We start from the raw sequence: 22,682 nt of genomic DNA on the forward strand, positions 1-22,682 counted from the left end.
TGTGTGTGTGTGTGTGTGTGTGTGTGTGTGTGTGTGTGTTGGGGATTGAACCTGGAGCTGCACATGGTAAGCAAATGCAGTACCAGCCCTCTTTATTTCTGTGTGTAGAGATCAGAAAAATACAGACTTGTCTGCAGTAGTGATACAAAGTGACCTTCTCCAAGAAATTTGCATTCCATAAAATGGGAGTCTGTTTAAATATAGATGAGGTTACCGGGAGGCCACTGCAGCCATGCAGGGGTTCGCATTTTCTGCTACTTTTCTGAATCTGGGGAGCTATTTTAATTGACTCAGACCTTCAGCAGGGAGAAGGTGCCAGAACATTGAGGTGAGAGTGGAGAGGAGCAGAGTGAGGGCCGGACCACCCTCCATGGGGTGACCAGGATGGCGCAGAGCCTCCACAGCAAAGGGCCCCCTTCTCCTCCATGCCCACCTGGGTGCAGTGCCACCAGCCTTCCTGTTCATCTCCCTGCAGGGGTCCCGGGAAAGGCTCCCAGGCTGGCAACAGAGGTAGCATCACACAGCAGTCTCCTACTCCGCTACCATTGCAAAATCCTCCTGCTCAATTAATTCAAATTGCTTTAAATTTTTAAAAATAATAAATGCCCTCCACCTTGGACAAGGGGTGAGGCAGCTGTGAAAGCAGATACTGAGGCTCCGGTGTTGCAACCTGGGAAGATTCGTCCAAGACAAGGTGTTGCTGGGGTGGGAGGGACGTAGGGAAGGACAGACGCCTCCTTCAGCGGAGCCTGCAGCCCTCAAGACTGCACAGCATCCTGCCAGAGGCCCAGCGTGGGCTGGTGGGGCCCTCGGGAGGGGAGCCGGCCGGGCTGGTGCTATGGGTTTCCTACAGCTTGGCCCCTGCTGCGCAAGCGAGGAAGGGCCAGCTCCCTGCACAGGTGCCCGCAGTCCGACCCATGTGCTGCTGCGTGGAAGCAGACCCCGCTGCTGTCTGGGTCCCTGTACCTAGCCAGGTGTGTCAGGTGGCTGTGGGGGCCTGGGTATCCCTGGTGAACACAGGACAGGTGGGGGCACAGCAGAGGCTTGAGCCCTTACTGAAGGGGGCATGTGCCACTCAGGTGTGAAATGACAGCCCTGTGCTTGGAGTTGCTGACCTCCGCATTATGTTTGCATTTAAAATTTTAGTGGAAATATCGTAATTTTTTTAAATGTTGGAAAAACTCAGGTTTTTTAAAATATGCATGCCATGAGCCAAAGAAAATATGCCAGGGGCAGCAGTGCCTCACACATCCCCTTTACCACCTCTGGCTGAAAGGTACACCCCAGAACCCCAGCTTTAGATGCCAACAGAACAAGAAGGCCCTTAACAGTATGCACCCATACCAGCTCCACGTTTGACAGCCAGGGCAGCTGCACCCCACAGAGGGACTGGGCTGAACCTGACCAGGATCAGGACTCGGGCTGGGGGCGGGGGCGTGTGCCGTCCAGCTGAGAGGGAACCTTCACGCCTCATGACATATGGGGGGACTTTGGGTGGGAGCCTAGGGTTCACAATCATACAGGTGGGACAGACAGGAAAGCCCCCAAAATAAAATTGGTTCCCCAGACTTCATCCTTGAATCACGAAAAAGCTGCGAGCTGCTTTTGCCCCGAGGTGCTTAGTCTTATCCTCAGTGGAGACCGGAGCCTCAAAGCATCTTGTCAGAGGCACACGGCTGCCCACAAGAATGTCAACATTTTCTGTCACATATCCATTGAGCGTCGTATTCATTGTACTTAGACTGTCTCTCTGTGTGAGGGGTTCTAAAGTTTTTAGAACCCAGGATTCTTAAAACATCTGTTTACTCCAATGTACTCCTGGTTATTAAGTAACAAGAATGAGGAACATTTGGTGCTTTCTCTTACCTTGGCAGTTAGGAAGCTGCGATCTGAGTTTCATGTTAAGTTTCTATTTAAAGTGAAAAAAAATTTTTTTAATGTATTTAGTACAGGGTCTCACTACATAGATCGAACTCACAGTGATCCTCCTGTTTTCAGCCTCCCAAGTGCTGGGATTACAGGCAAGTGCCACCATGCTGTCTCAATTGCCATCTCAGTGCACCCATGTTGATTGAGAAGAATGACCCCCCAAAAAACCTTTTATGAATTCAGAGTCTCTTTTAGATTGATTTGATTTGGCTTGGGGGTTTTTTGTTTTGTTTTTGTTTTTTTGGTTTTTGGTGGTGGGGAGGGTCTACAGGATATTCAGGGTCTCACTACTAGATTGGATTCGTAGTGATCCACCTATTTACAGCCTCCCAAAAGCTGGGATCACAGGTGTGCGCCACCGTGCTCAGTCTCAATGGCCATCTCTGCGTGCCCCGGGGGCGGGACCAGCACAGCAGGCCCAGGGGGATCAAACCCCTGGCCGTTGCACCTGCTTGTAAGTGTTTTAATCAGCTGAGATATTTGGCCGGCTCTCAAGATTGATTTGATTTGGATGCCACATATTTTTAAGCCCTCCAAGAACAGGAAGTCATTTATTTGTACAGCGTCTTAAGTCTTGTTACACCCCATGTCAGGGATGGCGAACCTTGAAGAGCTTTCAGTGATAACAGACTGCCCACCACAGCACTTGGGCCATGAGCTCCCTTGTATCCACACGGGCCTCTCTTGAAATTGGTCATGCTGGATTTAAGTTGGGCTGTGTGTGAGATCCAAGATATCTCCTGCTTATCCTTTCTTTCTCACACCGCCTGGGGTGGCCCTGCTGATGACATGGTCCAACCCTCTTATTCTCTGCACTTCCCATTGGGGAGAACGAGTCACATGGCTTCTTGTGGCTACAAGGAGGCCTGGCAAACGTAGTCGTAATTCTGGCAGCCATCTTGCCAGCTGATGTAATTTTTTTTTTTTTTTAATTTTATGGATTAGGTGCAGGGTCTCTCTACACAGCTCTGACTCATAGTGATCCTCCTATTTCAGCCTCCCCAGTGCTGGGATGACAGGCCTGCTCCACCACGCGAGTTTCAGTGCCTGGCTCAGCGAGCCTGGGGCGGGGCCTGCACAGCATGTGGGAACCTGGGCCGCTACGCTTGCCAGGCAGGCGCTTAAACCACTGAGCTATCTCCCCTGCCCAACATGATTTTATATTGAGAGAAGAAGAAAATCGATACCGAGGGGACGGGAAAAGTCTCCAGCACGGTTACTGACCTCGGTCACCCGTGCTTTTGTGCCCCTTCTTGTGCAGGTGGTCGCCCAAACCGGAGAGACCAGCACCAGAAAGAGCCCTTTTCAGTGGGCCACTATTTCAACAAACAGTGTTTTTAAAAATATATCAATCAGGGATTTTATCTTGAAAATTCAAACCAGGAACATCTTGGAAACAGCTTCATGTTAGGGTGTGCTGATACGTAGCACAGCTGGGGCTCTAATTGTAACCACAGGGCTGATGAAGGAAATGAGCCGATGCCGCGTGTCAGCCGGGATGGGTGTGATTTGTCCAACAAATATAAGTGATAGCACCACGGGTTACCCTTGCTTTCCCATGCTGTTGTCACCAAAAGCCACGGCATCCTTGCCAGAGTTTTTTGATTAATTGATCCGCCTTGCCCTGCACCATTCTTGCTTCTTGATGTCCGTACCCCCCTCAGGGTGTGTGCTACCTCCTCATCCCCTCTCCTGGATCATCCCTGACACCAGATTGTTATTAGCCAGCGGATTTGCATTCACACTGTCCTCCAGCATCACTTTAATTAATTTAACAAAACCCCACATCTTTTAAAAGATTAGCGGTTTCAGTTTTGTAATCATCTTGCTTTGCACCACCCATGTTTGCAGTAGAGATTGACAGAGGATAAAGGAAGAAATACCCGGGTTAGGCAGGATAAACAGCAGTTTGCTAGTGGATATTTCTGGGTCTGGCTTCCTGAAACTTCAAGGACTTGTGTCGCAGATAGGGACACCCTTTGGGGGTTAAATAACATCCTCGGGTTTTATAAAATGTCCTTAGCTACCCTCAGCACATTTCAGCAGCAGGTGAGGTCCCTGCTTCCCTGTTTCGTTGTCCTCCCAAAGCCTGGTGCAGTCATAGGGTGGACTTTGAGAAATTGTAATTAATTCATAATCCATTGCTGGGATTATGGGTGTGAGTGCTCCTGGAGATTATGGGTGTGAGTGCTGCTGGGATTATGGGTGTGAGTGCTATACCCATCCTGAGGTGGATAGCCTGGACTCAGTGCAAGGAAGGGAGAGCAGCTTCTCTTGCCTTTGCTGCTGCTGCGGTTGCCTCTGCTCCTCCCTTTTGCTCTTGCTGTTTTGCTGTTTTCCACCACCATGAGCTGCTGCCCTCTGCCATGTGCCACTCAGCCTTGGAGCCAGCTGATTATGGACTGAAACCTCCACAAACTGTGAGCTAAATAAACCTTTCCTTCCTTAATTTTGGATGTCGGATATTTTGTCCCAGCAATGAGAGAAAAGTAACTGAGCCATGCCCCAGCTACACAGGGCAAGCCCCCAGTCAGCGACATGCAGGGCGCTTGGAAAGAGACTGCCCTCTGCTCTTGGCAGGGGCTTGGCAGGCTTAGTTGGCTTTTTCAACTTCTACATCTTGGTTTCCTCTGTCACTGACAAGGTTACGTGCCCACAGGGTGCTGTAAAGACAAGCATGTCACAGCAGTGACTGCTATGATGGTGGCTCCCACGGGTGGTGCCCCATGTACTGACCACGCTCAGCCAAGGCTGGCGGCAGCACGGAGGGCTGCACACATGGAGCAAAGCGCGGTGGCCCCGGCGACACCACTCTGTGGTCAGTGAGCTGCAGATGGAACAAAGAACAGCGTCACTTCTTTTTTTTTTTTTTTAATTTTATTTGTGCGCTTGTGTGTGTGTGTGTGTGTGTGTGTGGCCAGCCCAACCCACCAGGGGGCGGGGCTGGCTGGCATGTGGTGCTGGGGGATTGAACCGCAGTCCCTGTGCTTCGCTAAGCCTGCTCTAAGTAGGTGTTTTAGACCACTGAGCCATCCCACCAGCCCCAACAGCGTCACTTCTTACCCACTCTCACCACATCCTGTCACACCAGGCATGGGGACAGGAAGTCATACACGTGGGGACAGTGCGGGTTGGCCGTCCATCTAGAGGAGCACTTTGCTCCTTTCTGGCAAGCTGGGCGTGCGCACCCCTCCACTCAGCAGTAGTGCTCAGGCTGAGTGGAATCCGATGACCCAGGGCTTGGGGCCCTTCCTGGCCATGCCTGCTGCCGCGGAGGACATGTGATGCTGGTCACCCAGGGACCACATGACAGAAACCCAGCTATACCTGGTTTTGACAGACAGTAGTAAGTTTTCAGTCCCTACACGTTGAAGGGACAGGGTAGCTTTAGGTAGTCTCACCCCTGTAATTTCACCCTAAAACTGGAGACCTCAGGTGTGAACCCCTTGAGACTACAAATGTCCAGGCTTAGCCCTCAATGGTAGCTAAGATGGTGGCTGGCACTTCGGGTTCCATCCCCCTCTGTCATATTCAACAAGAGCAGAAAGCAACTGTCCCCAGAAGGTAGAGGTGCTTGTCCCTTGCTCACCACTCTGGCCACAGTGGCTCCTCCGTGTCACCTGAGCCATCTCTGATGTGTGGTACCCACCTGCCCTGGGGTCATCACGCTTTTCCTTCTCTGGAGCCCTGCCTGTGTCACCTACATGGCCTGCTCACACACTGTGCTCAGGTGTGTGTGCCTGTGTCGCCACTTCAGAGAAGTCTCCCGACCACCCCGCGCCCTTCACTTCCTTTGCTTTCTTGTCCTGCAGCACTCCTGATGCCGCCCGGCAGACACCTTCATGTTATGGCCCGCCCCCCTGCTAGGTTACATCTCCCACCCTGGCTCCTGCTCCCTGCAGCTTTCCTGACCCTTCCCACCTCCGGCTGTCTTCTGCCCACTTAATCCTGTGACTGTCTCCTTTCTAAGCTACCCGCTCCAGGGAAGGACAGATGGTACCTCTGTCCCCTCCTGAGTCCCTGAGCGGAGGATGGGGCCTGCCCATCCCAGGGGCTTAGCAGGACTTTATGGGGGAGGGGGGATGCACACTCTCCTCTGGGTGCACAGCCTCTGCTTGTCTTTTCTGTACCCCTTTCTCCCCTCTGCACCATCCCTCCTGCATCTCAGCCCTTCCTCCTTTTTCTTTAGGGCCTTTCTGCTCACATAGAGAAGAGAGAGCTGTGTTATTCCCCTCGGCCCGGCGCAGCTGTCCCTCCCCTCACAAAGGCAGGCTTCTCTCTGCCTGGCTCTGCTCCTGTCCTTGCACCCGATGCTTCCTCTTCCCTCCAGGGCTCACACGTGCTCGCACGCGCTTGCACACACAGCCCCCTTTTTCCCTGGTCCAGCTGCCCCTTGTCTGCCCGCTGCTCAGTGTGGCAGTGCAGTGTCCCCTTCTGCCTTGGAGTACGTGCTCCTCCAGCAGCAGGGACCCAGCAGGCCTGGGCCTCTGCTGGGTCACACAGCCCCTCGAAGGACCCGGGCTGGCCCAGGCCTCCTCAGGAGGTACATATCAGCCACTTGCACGTCTCCTATGTGACTTGCAGCTGAATTTGTGAAACTCGAGGGTTACTCTTTTCCCCTAAGATGGTGTTTCCAAGCCAGAGAGACACTCAGGAAGAAGCCTAGAATTTGGGCTCTGCTGTAAGCTCTCGAGTGACTGTGGGGCCCAGACCTCGCCCATTCGCAGCCTCAGTTTGCCCCTCTGTGCGGCAGCATTGTGACACGCCTATGCAGGTCTCCTGTGCCCGGGATGCAGTACCACCCTGGTGTGCATACCCAGGAGAGGTCCCAGCCAAGAGAAGAGGCAGCCACTGGGAAGAGGGTGCAGGCAGCCTCCTTCCTCACCCCTGCATGCTGGGGTGAGATTTCTGTTTGCATCTAGCCAACCCTTCTCCATCCGGGCTACTGTGTTTTGGTTTCCGGGGGCTACAAGACAGAACACCATAAGCTGGGTGCTTAGAGCAAAAACACTTAACCTCACCCAGTTCTGAAAGCAGAAATGAGAAGCCTGATGTGCTTAGGGCCACACTGTCTGAAGGCACCAGGAGGACAGCCTTTCTAGCCCAGGTGCCCGTTCCCTGCCATGAGCCTGTGGTCTCCATCTCCATGCGGCCCTCTCTCTCTGTCTGGGTCCATACTCCGCCCTCTCATGACTGTGACCCCATCTGACTTTACTACAGAGACCACTGTTCAGATAAGGTCACTTCCTGAGCACCTCGTGGGTCTCTGTGTCTGGACCTACGCGCAGACATAGGGGGTCCAGCAAGGCAGGGTTCTTTCACGGGGTCACCACAGGGGCTGCAGAGCTTGGTGCTGAGCGAGGGCTGTGCCCCTGCAGGCCAGGGGACACTCGGCCACCCAGCCACCCGGGCTCGGCCTTCAGTGTGAGCAGCATGGCCGCCCCACGGGCCAGCTCCATGCACACTCTCCCTTCTCAGCCTTCCTCTCCCTTTGGGCATCCCCAAAACCACCTCAGAGGTCAAAACAAAGAGGACAGGCCCGCTGAGGTGGGGGATCCACAAACCCCACCTACTGAGCCAAAAGAAGGTAGCAACCGGGACTCCCAGAACATTCTAGAAGGGGTTACACTAGAGCCACCCGGCCAGGTTCGGTTGCCAGGAACCATGGGGAGCTATTTAAATTAATTAAAATAAAATCAAATTAAGAATTCAGTTTCTAGGGCACACAAGCCGCATTCTGAGGCTTTAGTACACATGTGGGCTCTGTGGTAGGTGGCACAGATAACGGTGCTTGCCACAAGAGAGGTCTGTGGCAGAGCGTGAGGACAGAGCCTAATTCAGCAAAGTCATTTTTGGAAGGGATGGGGCCACCTGAGCCTTGGAGTATAAATGACAACAGTGGTAAAAGTGGTTGTTACTGTGGAGCTTCTGTCCTCCCAAACCAGAGCCAGGGGCTTCACAAGCCTTGGTCGGCCCTGGGAGGTGGGTGTGCTCCCCACAGCCTTGCACCTCCCTGTCTTCCTCCCCAACCTTCCTGGTCTCTCCTGCCTCATACTGATATGAGGGAACCCCACACTGGGCTAGAAGCTTTGTTCTTCCTGACAGCTCTCAAGGGAGCACAGTGCCCCCTACAGGTTAAAATCTACAAAAGCCTTTCTGGTGGAAGGGATACTGGCTTGGGTACGGCTTCCTGGGGACAGAGACCAGACTCTGATAGCCTCCTCTGTCCAGAGAGCCCACGCAGCTCCAAGATGCCTTGCCTCCCACGTGGCTTCTGGATTTCATACTAGATCGTTCATGTAGTTGGGTCATCTTTTGTCTATTTTGTATATAAATACTAACAGCCTCTTGCACAGTTTTAATATTCCCTGAATTTCCCAGGAATGTATGTGACAAGGAAAGGGATGGACCATTATAACTGAACGCAGAACTTTTCCAGGAGTTCTTCCTTATTTTTGAGAATCCCGTCCCTGATGGCAGTGACACCTGAAGGATTTGAATTGCAAATGCCGTACGCCCACCAGCCACATTTGTATCTGCCACCCTGGCAGGGAATCTGCGTGCTGGCGTCCGCTGCTCTGTCATGTCTCCTTGATGGATATGCTTGAGAAATTGCATAGTGAAATTTTCCTTTATTATAAATTGCTCTCCTTTTTTCTTGTACATTGCAGTTAGAGTGATTTTTTTTTTTAAATGATGTGCACAGGTAGCTTTTGTTAACCTATAAATTTCCCTTAAGGAAAATAAGGGAGCCTTACAAGCTGTCACAGAAGTGGGACATCAGTCTAACGGTACTGAGAACAGCTCTTTGAAGCATCAGGTTGGTGTCAGATTCCTCCAAGGCGATAATTAAGTATCCATCAGTGGCAGGCTCTTCTGGCCTTGTTCTGAGGGGCTCATGTGGCTTTTCCCTCCCTCTTCCATCCCAGGCTTCTGGGTAGAGCTGCACTTTTTTTTTTTTTTTTTTTTTTTTTTCAGAACCGGGTATTGAACTCAGTCTCTTGCACTTGCCAGGGAAGCACTTATTCCACTGAGCCATCTCCCCGGCCCAAGAGCTGCACTTTAAAGGGGCAAAGAAATGATTTTAAGATACATCGCCTCCCGCTGGTGACTCTGCAGGTGATAGACCTTTCAAGGTGGGGCGCCCTCCCCACCCAGCTTGACTTGACAGGAAATGAGTGACCCTGTCTGACCTTCTCAAGGTATGGTGGCTGAAGCCAACAGGCAGTGAGCAGCCCAGGGAAGCCGCCCTCCGGCCACCTTCGCTGATGCTTGACCTGGGCTTGCTGCGGCCAGGCCTGGGGCCTCAGGGCTTCTGCACCCAGTCTTGGTCCACAGGGCCAGGCAGTGGGCAGTGGCAAAGGGGCATGTCAAGGGCCAGCCCTGAGCCCTTGCCCTGGTTGTCTGTCCATCTCTGCTTCTCCCTAGAAATGAACTGTTCTTCCTCCCGACCAGGGCAACCAGATGGTGCTTTGAAAAACAGAAATCGAACCTTGTCACTCCCTGCTTAGGTCCCTTCCTGGCTGCCCACAGCTCCTTGCCTTGTCTTCTTACCTCTCTGCCTACACCTCCTAGCTCTCTCTCCCTTTCTGGCAGCACTCAGGCTGCCCGGCCTGTATACTGTTCCCAAAACACTTTAAGGCCCTTCTTGCCCAGGACCTTTGCATTTGCGGTCGCCTCCATCTAATTCACCATTCATACTGTTTCTTGTCACCAAATGCCTTTCCTGAAGAGCTTCCCGATCCCTCCCCTGACCTGGCTGTATTCACGATCATGCCCTTCCCAACCGCTCACATTCTTCGCCACAACATCCTGCTTTGTCTCCTGAGGAATGATTACTCTCTTGAAATTATCTCAGTGCTTGTGTAGTTTGTTTTTTGTTTTTTAACCCCGCCATTTTTCTATGAAACAGTTCCTCCCAGTTATTGGGCATAAAACTGAAAGGTCCAAATGGATGACTCTTATGCCTGAGCCTTCAAGTAGGCAGAAAGTAGGGATGAACTGGAGTTTAGATTTGTAGCTCCCTTGTCTGGCATCAAAAAACATAATTAAAATTATTTCGGGCCAGGCATGGTAGCATGTGCCTATAATCCCTGCGCTCATGAGGCTGAGGCAGGAGGATGGCCACACATTTGAGCTACATATAGAATTCAAGGCCAGCCTGAACTACATGGCGAGAACTTGTCTCAAAAAACAAAACTGGTAACATCAGTTCAGAAAAACTTTGGTTGATCCCAGTGCTCAGACACTGTCAGGAACACCCTGACTTTCTGCTTCCGGATTTTCTTTGCTTGAGGTTGGCTTTTTTTTTTTTTTTAAGTGTTTTTATTTTATTATGTGTATGGAGGTGGGGGTGGGGGTGGCCAGCTCAGCCCACCAGGGGGCGGGGTTGGCTGGCATGTGGTGCTGGGGGATTGAACCGCGGTCTCAGTGCTTTGCTAAGCTTGTTCTAAGTAGGTGCTTTAGACCACTGAGCCATCTCACCAGCCCCTTGAGGTTGGTTCCCCTTTGTGGTGGAAGGTGACCCCTGCGGTGCTATCTCATAAGCTTAATGATCCAGATGAGAGGGAGGCCTCTTCCCCATGGCTTCTGCGGGAAGTCTCAGAGGAGGCTGTCCCTGGCACAGTGAGGGTCACCCCAGCCAATCACTGGGCCCAGGTACACTAAGATCACCTGATTGGCCAGGCCCCATCGTGCTCCTAGCTAGGAAATAACTGCGGGAACAGGTAAGGCGGGAGAGGAAAAATTGGTTCCTTCTTTTGCTAACAAAAGACACAGTTGCAAAAAAGACAGAAGAGCCTATAATCCCAACACTCTGGAAGCTGAAGCAAGAGGATTCCAAGTTCGATTCATGCATCTTTTTCGTTTTCTGAGACAAGGTCTCAGAGTTCAGACTGGCCTTGAACTCACTATGTTCAACTTTGAGGCCTCCTGCCTCAGCTTCCCAAGTACTGGGATCACAGGTGTTCACCACCACGCCCAGCTAAGACTCCAAGTTACAATTCAGCCTAGCCATCTTAATAATTTAGCAAGACCCTATGTCAGAATTTAAAAACAAAACAAAAAGCCTGGTATATAGCTCAAGACCCAGGCAAAACCTCAATTCCCAATGCTGGGAATTTCTCAGAGAGAAAAAACAGGAGAATAGGGGTTGGATAGGAAAATAAAGCAGATCGACACTAAAGCTCAGATGCAGCCTCCCCAGGGGCCACGCAGGAGGAGGCCAGCTCTCCCAGGGCGCCCACACCCTGCCCTCCATGCGCAGAGCCGGGCCCCTTGCTTCCTCTGCCCTGTCTCTGCACCCAGAGCTTGGGCGGTAATTGATGCCTCGCTGCAAGCACCAATTGGCATCTGGTGCCTTTTCCAAAGCCAAGAAGGCAGCTCTTGCTCTAACCTCATGAGGAGCCCGAAGTGGAACCGATCTGCTTAGCGACTCGCAGAAGTGCCCCGGCCTGCACTGTGGAGCTCCGGGCGGGTTCAGTGTCCTTTTCCCAGCTCTGCCTCCTCAGCCAGTTTGTCTGCCAAAAAACCAAAGATTTCAGTCCCATGGCATCTCGCATCTAATATTTCTAGTGTTCTAGAGTTCACTGAAGGACTCCTTTTTCACTTGCCGCTGTTCCTCAGGAGACGCCGGCTTCCCCCAGGGTCGTAGGGCCAAGAGCTCCCAGGAAACCCAGACAGATGGTGAACACCGCCCCATTCAGAGCCCTTCTCCTGATGGCAGAGTGAGAGCAAACCCCGTCCTGGGCCAGCTCAGCCTCGTTTTGTACCCATTGGGGCCAGTTCTAGATCTTGCAAGGCCAGGGCTGACAGCCTGGGTCTGCCCTTCAACCCCAAATGTGTTCTATTTTGTTACAAGGCACTTCTTAAAAAACCTAAAAATTGTACTGAAAACCCAGATTCAAAGCTTCTCTTTAACAACAACAGCAAAAAAGTGGTGGTGGTGGTGCTGCTGCTGCTGCTGCTGAGGGCGATGGTGGCCTGCCATTGCTGACCCTGGCCCTGCATGGTAGGGGTCAGTACTCAGCAAAGGCTGAAAATATTTAGCCCATTGCAGAAGCTTCTTGACCTCTTACTACCCAACAGCAGCCTGCTGGCTCAGTGCCATGGCTGAGCCCAGAGGTTGTCAACAATGGGTAAAGCCGTGGTCCCTACTGACTCCCAAATGTCCACACCCAGGAAGCAGGAATTAGATGTGGGGAAGGTGCACCGACCCCTGAAGGGGCTTAACTGGAAGCCACCAACACTCCAGCCCTAGGAAAAATGCACGTAGAATTACAAAAGAAGCCGATTACATCAAAATACAGTCATCAAAATATTGACAAACACTGCTGCATATGCTGCTCTCCATACAAAATGACACTGCGGTGGTTGTGGCCCTGGCCCCTGCTACCTTCCCTGACTGTGCCAGGCTAAATGGCATTTCAGAATAGCTGCAGTGGCTGAGGGTGATAAGGAAATGTCCCCAATCTTCGCTAGTGACAGAACCGCAGGTTCCACTCCTCGTTTGATTACCGTCACTCACTATGAAAGCGGTGCTAGTTAGAGGTTAATGGACATAAGTAGTGTGCTTTTCCCATTCCGAGTCCAGGGCCTGCCTGAAATGTTTCCGTCATCCTTAAATGATCCGACTCAGTTCCAAGACACTAATGCCAGTGAATGCACTCAGCTCCCAAATTTTGCCTCCACCCTCGCCTTCCCCTGAACCTGGGCACCTGTCTGCAGCAGCCCACCTCTCAGTCGCCCAGCCTCAAGCCCACCAAGCCCCACAGAATTGGGAACAGACAGATACAGAAGCATCAGTCCACTTCGAGCTGGGGACAGTACCCACAAGCCCTCGTTCGTTTGGCCCAGGTTCCCACAGAACTCCCCGCCGTGGGTATCTGATTCAGTCTCCAGCTTCCTCGTTCCCAAGTGTGTACCAAGGACCCCGGAGCTGTGTTTTAAATAATGGTGCACAGGCAGGAGCAGACGCACAGAGCCCCTCCCTGGTGGGCCAAAACCCAAGCAGATGATGAAAACCCGAAGACAAATTTGTTCAGAAACAAAATCAAGGAGCGAGCGAGGCCCACTAATAGAGTGGCTAGGGATGCAACCCAGAAATGCAGTGTGTGAGCAGGCACCTGGCAGACGTGGGGAAGCTGGCGGCGGGGACTGAGGAAGAGGATCCCTTCTCCAGAGGCCTAGGGACAGGAATGAGCTGGGAGGACATAAGGAGATCACTGAGACCAAAGCAGAGTGGGCCTGGGGGGGACAAGAGGACAGGGGACAGTTGCATGGAGCCTTGACAGAGACTCTGGGTTTTAGCTAAGGTGTGATGTACAGTGACTCAGGCTGGGATGGGGACCCTGCAGGGCCCAGGCAGTGGGGCTGGTGGCCAGGACCAGCTGGTGACAGCAGGTAGAGGTGGAGAGAGGGCCAGGCAGAGCTGCTCCAAGATGCTGAGATGACTGTGGGCTGCAGGGTGTGGAGCTGGCTGGGGACACAGCAGGGCCCCGTGAAACACCTGTGTGACACCAGAAGGACGGGCTTGGTGGGAGGTGTTCATACACAGCAGCCCAGATGCCACGTAGAAACCAAGATCCCATGAAGAGGACAGTGGACAGCTAGATGGCAAGGGCTGCCACCAAGACACAAAGATCACCTTCTGTTTGCCCCAAATCCTGGCATGTGGACACCGGGGTTTATTTCAGGTAGGATAGACGGTCCTGAGTGTCCCACTTCACCATCACTGGCCTTTTGGAATCCCCTTGGCAAACACAGTTTATTGTCATTGGCTCTGCTCCGGCCCCATCGCTCAGAGATGCTTGTCACACTCGGCAGCTGTTTCACGCGGCCCCAGCCGAGTCTCAGGGGCCTCTTCGCTTCCAAGACGGTCACATCTGATTTTTAACAAGCATGGTTAGCTCTCCAGAGACTCAGGTCCTCAGCCCCTCCCTGAGCAGGGCTCGTGCTGAGTTCTGGCCTGAGTCAGCCTGGTCCCACTTAATGGGCAGTGTCACTGAGGCTTCTAAGAGTGCTCTCCCCCAGGAGGCAGGGTGCACCCCATGGCCCCCTGCTTGCACTGGGCAGCCTCCACCAGCAGCTCCTTCCCCTACCCCATTTGTGTGTGTGTGTGTATGTGTGTGAGTGTGGGCAGTGGTTCTTTTTTGAGTAGTAAGGATTTTCTTTGCAGTAATGGGCATCACACCCAGCACCACTCTACCATGGAGCTACCTCCCTGGCCCTTTTTAGAGACAGGGCCCTAGTGAATTCCCCAGGTTGGCCTCAGACTCACAGTCCTCCTGTCTCAGCCTTCCGAGTATTGGGGATTACAGGTGGGCACCACCGCACCTGGCACCCGAGCCCCTCGTTGTAGCTCTGTCCCCTAAGAGGCAAAGTCACCCTTGGTTGGCCCAGCTCACATCATACCACTTCACATGCAGACTGCTTCATCTGCACGGTGCCACCCTCCCCTTTACTCCATCTGCCACATGGAGTGCTCCTGCTGCATGATTAACTAGAAAATCATCATAGGCTGTGCTTCTGTGGCTTTTGCCTGCCCCCCAGAGAGGCTGTGGAACTGGACACCACGCCCAGGTCCTGGCCCAGGTCTTGACCCAGCCTCCTTCCCATGTGTCCACTCCTAGCAGGATCTAGGCTGGGGCTGTGGCACCCAGACAAGGCCCTGGGTGGAGGAGAGAGAATAAGAAAATGAAGCCAGCACACAATTGCAGCAGGTGCCAGTGATGGGAGGGAAGGCGCAGTCAAGGACAGCTTCGCATCTCTGACCTGAGATATCCCAGTGAGAGGACAGAGGGACAGAGCGCCCAGGACACAGATGCAAATGCCCCAGGGCAGCCCAGAGCCAGGCTAAGAGGCAGAGAGCAATTTCAGTTTCTGTCTCCACGTGGTCCCCTCCCCTAGAGCCGTATCGCCCTTGTTTGATCCCAGCCCAGGCTCAGGGGGCCAGAAACTAGGGTCTGAAGGTCCAGGCTCGGCCCATGCAGGACATTTTAGGAGCTGGGCTGCTTCTGCCTTTGGTCTCAGGTCTCAGCATCCAAGCCCCAGGGCAGAGCAGAACAGATAGGGTGGGGGCTGCAGGGCCAGTCGGGACCGTGAGGTAGGGAGGTGCTGGGGCAGGAAGAGGACTCTTCCAGGGTTTCCAGGAAGAAAAAGGAGAAAGCACATGTGTGTTCCTAAATACGGAAGGAAACTGCCACATCGATGCACTATCTCCTGAGATGTCAAATACTTGGAGCGTGATAGAGCCCCAGGTTAACTGTGGAACCTTTCAGCCCTTCCCATTACTTATTGATTCTGTGTAACATCTGACGTGGGTGCTCACAGTGTGAGATAACTATGTGCTGGAAAGACCAGTGAGACGGCTCAGCGGACTAAGCACCTGCGTAGGCAAGGGCAGGTCCTAGGAATCAATCCCTGGCACCCCATGCGGTGACGGCCCGCCCCAGGCCTACTGAGCCGATAGGAGTCCGGGCGTGGAGCTGCATAGTGAGACCCTGCCAGGGAGATGGCTCAGTAGAATAAAAGAGCCTGAGTTCAATCCCCAGTTCTGCCTAAATTAATTGATTAATTAATTAATTAAAATGTACTAGAAGTCACCAGTGTCCCCAAAACAGCCCTGTAGACGGCTCCACCCACTCACCCAGGGTGCATGGGGCCCTCTCTAAAAGGGGGACACATACCCAAGAGTCACCCCTTCATAGGCTGCAACCCTAGACCATCTTCAGTGGCAACCAAAACACAGAGGTCAGGGACATGGCTTGCACAGAGCTCACCGTTAGCAGGTGGCAGATGGAGGTCACAAGCACGGGCAGCTGAGACACACGCTTAGCCACTCTCGCTGCCTGAGCCCCCCAGGAAGGAGAGTGAAGGCCGGGAGGTACAGCAGCGCCCTGCACTGGCCGATCGCTGTCTGGCTCTCTGGCACCCGCAGGCGAGGCCGAGCTGCCGGTCCGTTCTGCTCTGCTCCCTTCTGGCCTAGGCTCGCCCGGCTGCCACATTGCGGCCGCCCCCGCCTCCTACACCAGGCCGACCATGTGCTAATCTCTACCCCTGATTGCTGTGAGAGATGACTTTTACGTACCACAAATGCACTTGTTCTAAGACCACTGCAGAGCGGCTCGGGGCTGGGAGAAACAACAGAAGGCCCGAGGCGCCCGTGGGACCCTGGGAGGCTCCCTGCAGCGCTTGGCATAGACAGGTAGAGAAGGGGCAGCCGCTGGGAGGTGGCCAGCACCGAGCCTGCGCAGGAAGCAGGGGCCCTGCCAGGCGGGGCTATGGGAGGACTGGGGCTTCATCCCCTTCGGGCAGGAGGGAGGGAAGGGCACCAACTCTGATGTGGGGCTCTTCAGGGACCCTCTTAGACCAGAAGCAGCTTACAGATGCAGTCAGCCGTTCGCGTCTGCGTGTTTTACATCCGGGGATTCAGCTGCGGATCCAAATTCCCAAGTATACTGATCATGTACCAAATATTTCTCTTGTCCCTGAACTCCACTCCCTGAATGACACAGGGCAGTTATTTCCAGAGAATTTGTGTTGCTTCAGGTGTTCTGCACGATCCAGGGTGTAGAATAATCCAGGGTGAAAGCGTGAGGGAAGGTGTGCATGGGTTCTGCAAAACCGCCATGCCTCTTTATGTAAGAAAAAGAGATCTGTGGGGCGGGGGAGATGGCTCAGTAGGATAAGCGCTTCACTGGCAAACGCAAGGATCTGAGTTCAATCCCCAGTTCTGAAAAAAAAAAAAAAGAAAAGAAAAGATCTGTGGATTTGGGTTCCACAGGGGTCTTGGAGTCCAGGCGTGTCACCATGGATACCAACTGGCCAACTGTCTTAGTGGTCACAGCAGCACCCCATTATTAACTGCCCCATTTTACAGGTGGAGGAACTAAAGCGGCAGGGGGGTGTAAGACTTAGTAGGGGCACATGGCTGTCATCACTCGGCAATATCTTCACAGGCTCACCCAGGAAAGGGGCTTTGAGGAATTGTTTGGGGGTTCTGTTTTTTTGTCAGCCTCACTTGCTCTGGGACGTCACCTGCCTGATTGTCAAGGCCACTTCTCTGTGTCACTCGAGTTCACCTTCACCTTCACCTGAGATCCTTTGAGTACAGATCCCGGCACAGCAACATCCTGAGGTCCACCTGAGGTTTTGGTCTCAGCACTGTGACGTTGTTGTTGTTGTTGTTGTTGTTGTTGTTGTTCTTCTTCTTCTTCTTCTTCTTCTTCTTCTTCTTCTTCTTCTTCTTCTTCTTCCTCTTCCTCCTCTTCCTCCTCTTCCTCTTCCTCTTCCTCTTCCTCTTCTTCTGTACAGGATCTCACTATGCAGCTCAGACTTGTAGTGTTCCTCCTGTCTCAGCCTTCCCAGTGCTGAGATTACAGGTGTGCACCACTATGCCCAGTTTTGGTGGCCAGCATGGCATGGGGGACCAGGTCCTTTTGCTTGCCAGACAGGCGCTTTAGTCCACTGAGCTATCTCTGCAGCCCCTGTGACCCAGTTCTTGCTGTGCCGCACTTCCAGGATCCAGCTCTCTCCTCAGCGGCCCACTTCTGTGACATGTCTGGTTAGATATGTCACAGCTGCCTGCATCATCGCTGTCGTGATGCACCTAACGCCCCCAGGGAGGGACCTGGTCAGCTGTGGATCACGTGCGCCCATCCCCAGCGGCAGTGTTTACACTGAGGAACTGGCAGCCAACTTGTCCTTTGCTGGATTACTCGCAGCTAACACACCTGGCGGCTTTGTGCCGTGGAGGGAACTGTGCCCGTACTGAGCTCTGGACACTAGAGGCTGTGCTATTAGACCCCTTCAGAGTGAGTGCTGCCTGCAGTTTGCCTCTCCTATTGTCAATGTCTCTTGCTTGTCCTCACACGTGTCATTTTTTTTCCTTTGCACTCAGTGCTCCATTGACTAGCCTCGCCTCTTCCCGCTTAGCACCATCTGGATGTAAATCCACCGGGCGTGTAAGCCTACTACTAGAGGCTGAGGCAGGAGGCACTCAAAATCAAGGCCAGCCTCAGCAACTTAGTAAAACATTTCCAACAAGTAATAATAAAAAGCAGTGGGGGTGTGGCTTAGTAGGAAAATGCTTGCCTGGCATATGCAAGGCCCTGGGTTCAATCCCCAGCACTGTGAAAAATAAATAAATCCCATAGGGATGCTTCACCTCTCAGTGAGGCATTTGTCTGAAAAGGACTAGACAGTAACCGCTTTAGACTTGAGCCACCTGAGCTGCGTGGCAGTGGCTCAGCTCTGCCACTGCAGTGTGACCACAGCCACAGATGACACATAAGGAAAGGGGCACAGCTGTGTCAGTGTAGAAGTGGGTGGAACCGGCTGGGCACTGAGCATTCTGTGGCTTTTCCTAGGATCTTTTAATCCCAGGTGCAAAATTGAAACTGAATCGAGTGAGTAAAGTGGCAGGGGAGCAGAGCGGCCGGGCTTGCCAGGTTGTGTAGCTCGGGTCCTCCACCTCCGTCCATGCTCCTTGCTCCTGGGCTGCGTCGCCTTTGCCGTGGGCTCTGCTCTGCATGGCAGGGTGCATACCTGAGGCCCAGCCCTACACACCAGATGCCAGGGAACCTCTGCTTGTGAAAACCAGAAGTGTTTCCTGCCCAGTGTGCCCCTTGACTGAAAGCCACTACTAATATGACTGAAAGAGCTACCACAAGGGGCACAAACCATCGTCCAACTCTCTCAATCTCCCTTGCCACCTTCCACCTCCCACCTCCGCTTTTTTGTGTGTTGCCTCAAACTTAGCCAGCCCAGCCTCTTGGTGACAGGACAGCTGCCAACAGCTTCAGGTTTATATCCCACTGGCTTCCAGCCCCAAGGACTAAGAGCGTCTCTTTCCCAGGAGGCACCTTAATGTCCCAGGGCTTACACGCTCCAGTCAGCCGCAGCTTGGGTCAGATGTCTGTCCCTGAGCTGAGTGCAGTGGTAAAATAAGACAAGGCTGTGCTCTGAGGAATCAATACAGGACTTGGTGGCCATCTTTAGAGTCGGGCTCGGCCTTTGCACACTTGAATACCAAAGTTGAATTCACAACAGGGCAAGCGAAACAAAAGTCTCAACTTCCTCTCCCCCCTCAGGCCTCGTCCAGAGACAGTCCGTGCGTGTCCTTTGCAGGTGCCAGCCCTGCATCCTCCGACCAGTGCCACCTTCACTTTGTCCGTGGTCTCTCCATAAGCTTTGCCTGCTGCTGAGCTGCTCTGTTCCAACCCGCCCCCGTACACCACATCCTACATCCGGGTATTGTCTCCTATCGTGGCGTCCTGCACACCCAGCTGCGCGAGCGCAAGTTCCAGCTCCAGCGTGATTCAGTTTGCGCACGTAATCTTGGTTTTAATTCCAGCTCTTTCTCTGGCTAGATCACCCCCACCCCTCACCCCCCCCGCCCCCACTCTGGGGCCCATGCTAATTTGCTTCTCCCACCTCTATTGGTGCCCGAATAACCATTTTAAAAGCTGCCTTGGGGAAATCTAATCAAATGAGAGCAAAATCTAATTTGGCACTAAAAGCCTCTGACTGAAGCCCTGTTTTCTGGGGCCTTGTGGAGCCTGCATAATAAACTCTTTCTGGATCTGTAAGGGGTGGGGATGGAAGAGGACAGCGATGGTGAAAGGCAGAGATTCTATGAGAAGGAAGAACTGAGGACGCTGACATCATGACCTGGACAGCAGTAGCGTGGGTGGGCCCCCACCATTAGCCTAGGACTTGTGGGTGAGGGGGAGCTGGGGCTCAGGAAGCAGGGCAAGAGCCCCAGACCTTTCCTCCAGCTTCTTCTGCAGACAGAGGGTGTGAAATCCCAGTCAGCTTCAGTGGCTCCTGGTCCTGGGCTCCTCTCAGAATGTGTCAAATGCTCTGGGGGTGTTTCCAGGAAAAGGCACATAAAACACAAAACCTGGTGCACACGTCTCAGGCGTGTGTGTATCTCCTCGTTGAGGCTTCCAGGACCCAGTGGGCTTCCAGGACCCGGTGTGATCTGGGCCCTCTTCCCAGTGAGGTCACCTCCTCCCGCCTTCACTGCCCTCCTCAGGTTCCTCAGATACCCTACGCTTGCTCCTGCCTCAGGACCTTTACACCTCAAAGCTCGCCACTCCTGGAGCAGTTTCTCTCCTGTCCCCTGTCCCCGTGGGTTCCTTCTCATCTGATTCCTGTGCCTGTGGTGGCCTCTCCATACCACATGTGTCTTAATAGTGTGGTTAGGTGCCCGTGACACTGGCATGAGACCTGAGCACTGCGTGGCTGGGCGAAGCTGTCATCGTGTGGACGGTGGCTGACACACAGGGTGCCTGCGTGCATAGCCAACCTCCACGGCAAAGCCTGCTGCACGTGCAGGCTGTATAACATGTACAGCCTGTGCGCACTCCCCTCCTGGCTAAAACATCACTAAGCACAGAGCTCGGGTACATGCAACTGTACCTGCCCCAGGGCCATGTTGTCCCAAAAGTTACCCATTCCATCGGCTGCCACTGTGATTTTCACCACACCAGGATTCACCAGTTCTTCTAGTTACTATACATTTTTCTTGAGCCAGGGATATAGCGCAACAGCTTAAGCACCCACCTGGCAAGCGTTAAGGTCCTGAGCTTGATCCCCAATACCAAAAGAAAAAAAAGCCCACAAAAAATGTTTTTCCTGTTTAGCTCTTTTGACTGTAGTTGTTTCCAAAGGAAACTTCTTCCTCATTGAAGTTGTTTGCCAGGAGCACAAAGTGTGGCACTCTCTGAGGGAGCAGGCAGTAAAGTCCTCCCTCTCCCTGCGCACCAACAGAGAAAGCAAGCTGTGGTGGGTGCCATGCAGAGAGGCCAGGGTCCCGAGCAGCCCACGCTCAGGAGTCTCTGGAACACACATTTCCGGAAAAAAAGAGGGGCGAGCGAAGCCAGTGTGGCCCTCCACAGCCGCCTGCCTTTTGCCTGTGCAGGTCTCAGCCCCTCTCTCGGTGTCACAATGTAAGCTGTGTTGAAACAGAGCCTGCCCCGTGCTTGCAGCTTCTGTTCTCTTCACCGGGAGGGCTGAGCAGATATGGCAGAGGCCTTCTGCCCCTTACGGGCACTGCCCACTGCCCCCTGTTGTCACTGTCCCCAGAGCAGAGCAGGGCAGGGAAGGATGGGAAGCCTCGAGTCTCGGGGTCCCTGAGCGGGGAAAGCCAGTGAGGGTGCAGAATGGGGTCGCGAGGTTTATTAGGTCTCCCTCCCTGAGCCAGACTTGTTCTGCAGGGGCCCTTAGTGTTACCCCGCCCTCCAGTGTGGCACTAAGGAGCTAAAAAGACTGGGTGATGGACACGACTTTCAATGAGCTTGGCCTTCTCTGATCCATTAGCTCCTTGTTCTGGGTCATCTTCACAGTGAGTGGCCTGCCCTGTGCGTCCGTTCGCAGAGGGTGGGCAGGGTCCCTGGTCCCTAAACACTGCCAATTGCCTCCTGGGGACCGTGGGGCTGGGGACAGACAGGCAGCCCAGCGACCTTCCCCAACCACCACCACCACCACCACCTCCTGGCGGATCTCAGTCTCTTCCTCTCTGACACCCAGCCAGGGACACTAAGGCTGTTTAATGAGGCACCTGCCACCTAATTACATCTCACTCTTTAAATACTGCAAGCGACTCAGGACTCAAGCGGTGCCGCCGCACCCGCCACCTCCTCCCAGGACGCTGCCAGGTTCTCTGGGTTATTTTTGCTCTGCCCTCCCACGCGGGGAGGCTCCTCCTCCCGAGGCTGCAGGCTGTCCGGGAGCCTCCCTTCCTGTTCTCACCTCCCCTCACCACGTTCTTTCCCGTTGTATTTCCTCAGTGCCTCCGGCACCCCCAAAAGCGAGTTTGGTAGCCCAACGCCTGCGCTCCACAGCCGCGGAAGACGTGGCAGCCCTGCGCTGCTGTGTGCTCCGGAGCCCCACCCACTCCCCCGCCTCAGTGACTCCCTGCCTCTCATCATGGCCTTGGGCGCTGCACTGACACCCACACAGCACCCCCAGGCACAGTGCAGCGCCCACAGGCCCCCCTCGCACCCCTCTGACCCCCGTGGTTCTCCTCGCCTTGTGCGCTCAGCAATCTCAGTGTCTCGGAGAACCAGCGTCGCCATCTGGAGAGAACAGGCTGAGCTAGTACCTCTGTCTGGCAAAACCCTCACAAGTGTTCCCATATCTTAAAAATGGCTTTGTGGGTTATAATGATTAAAAAGGGGACATGCTCACCGGGTAAAACTGCAATAGAAAACATTATTAAACTGAGCACAGTGGCCCACACCTATAATCCCAGCACTCTCGGAAGCTGAGCAGAAGGAGCACAGGATTGGGCCTGGCCTGAGCAGCCTTGCAACTAAGGACTGAGTGTAGAAGGCCAGGGATGTAGCTCACGGTAGTTGGCTCCCCAGTCTAGAAGGAAGGGGAAGGAAGACTCTGTTTCCTCATTTCTCAGAGAGATTTTTGTGTTTGTTTGTTTGCTTATTTTGGGAGACAGGATCTCGCTATGTAGAGCTATCCTCTTGCCCCGAGTGCTGGGATTACAAGTGTGTATCACCCTGCCCAGCTTCCCCCAAAAAGATTTTACTACCTGAAAGTAGGGGAATTTTTACGTAAGCTTAGTATGGGTATAGAAAAGCGCTCCACCCCCAGAGGTCTGGGCCAGTGAGATCTTCCCCAGCCGAACCACGGGGCTCAGTAAGAACAAGACGGGACCTCCCCCAAGAAGCCCCGCCCTCCCACTCAGCCTCCTCCAGGCGTCCAGGGATAGCCACCGTCTTTTTTTTTTTTTT

The 22,682-nt window shown here is 53.5% G+C and overlaps 1 protein-coding gene across 5 annotated transcripts in view; it reads left to right on the top strand.

Moving 5' to 3' along the window:
• Sulf2 (sulfatase 2) overlaps positions 1-22,682 on the top strand; it is a 103,233-nt gene that overhangs the window by 40,131 nt on the left and 40,420 nt on the right. The gene's annotated exons all lie outside the window — the stretch shown is intronic.

Source organism: Octodon degus, unplaced genomic scaffold, assembly GCF_000260255.1.
Source record: "Octodon degus isolate 3935 unplaced genomic scaffold, OctDeg1.0 scaffold00077, whole genome shotgun sequence".
Classification (NCBI taxonomy): domain Eukaryota; kingdom Metazoa; phylum Chordata; class Mammalia; order Rodentia; family Octodontidae; genus Octodon; species Octodon degus.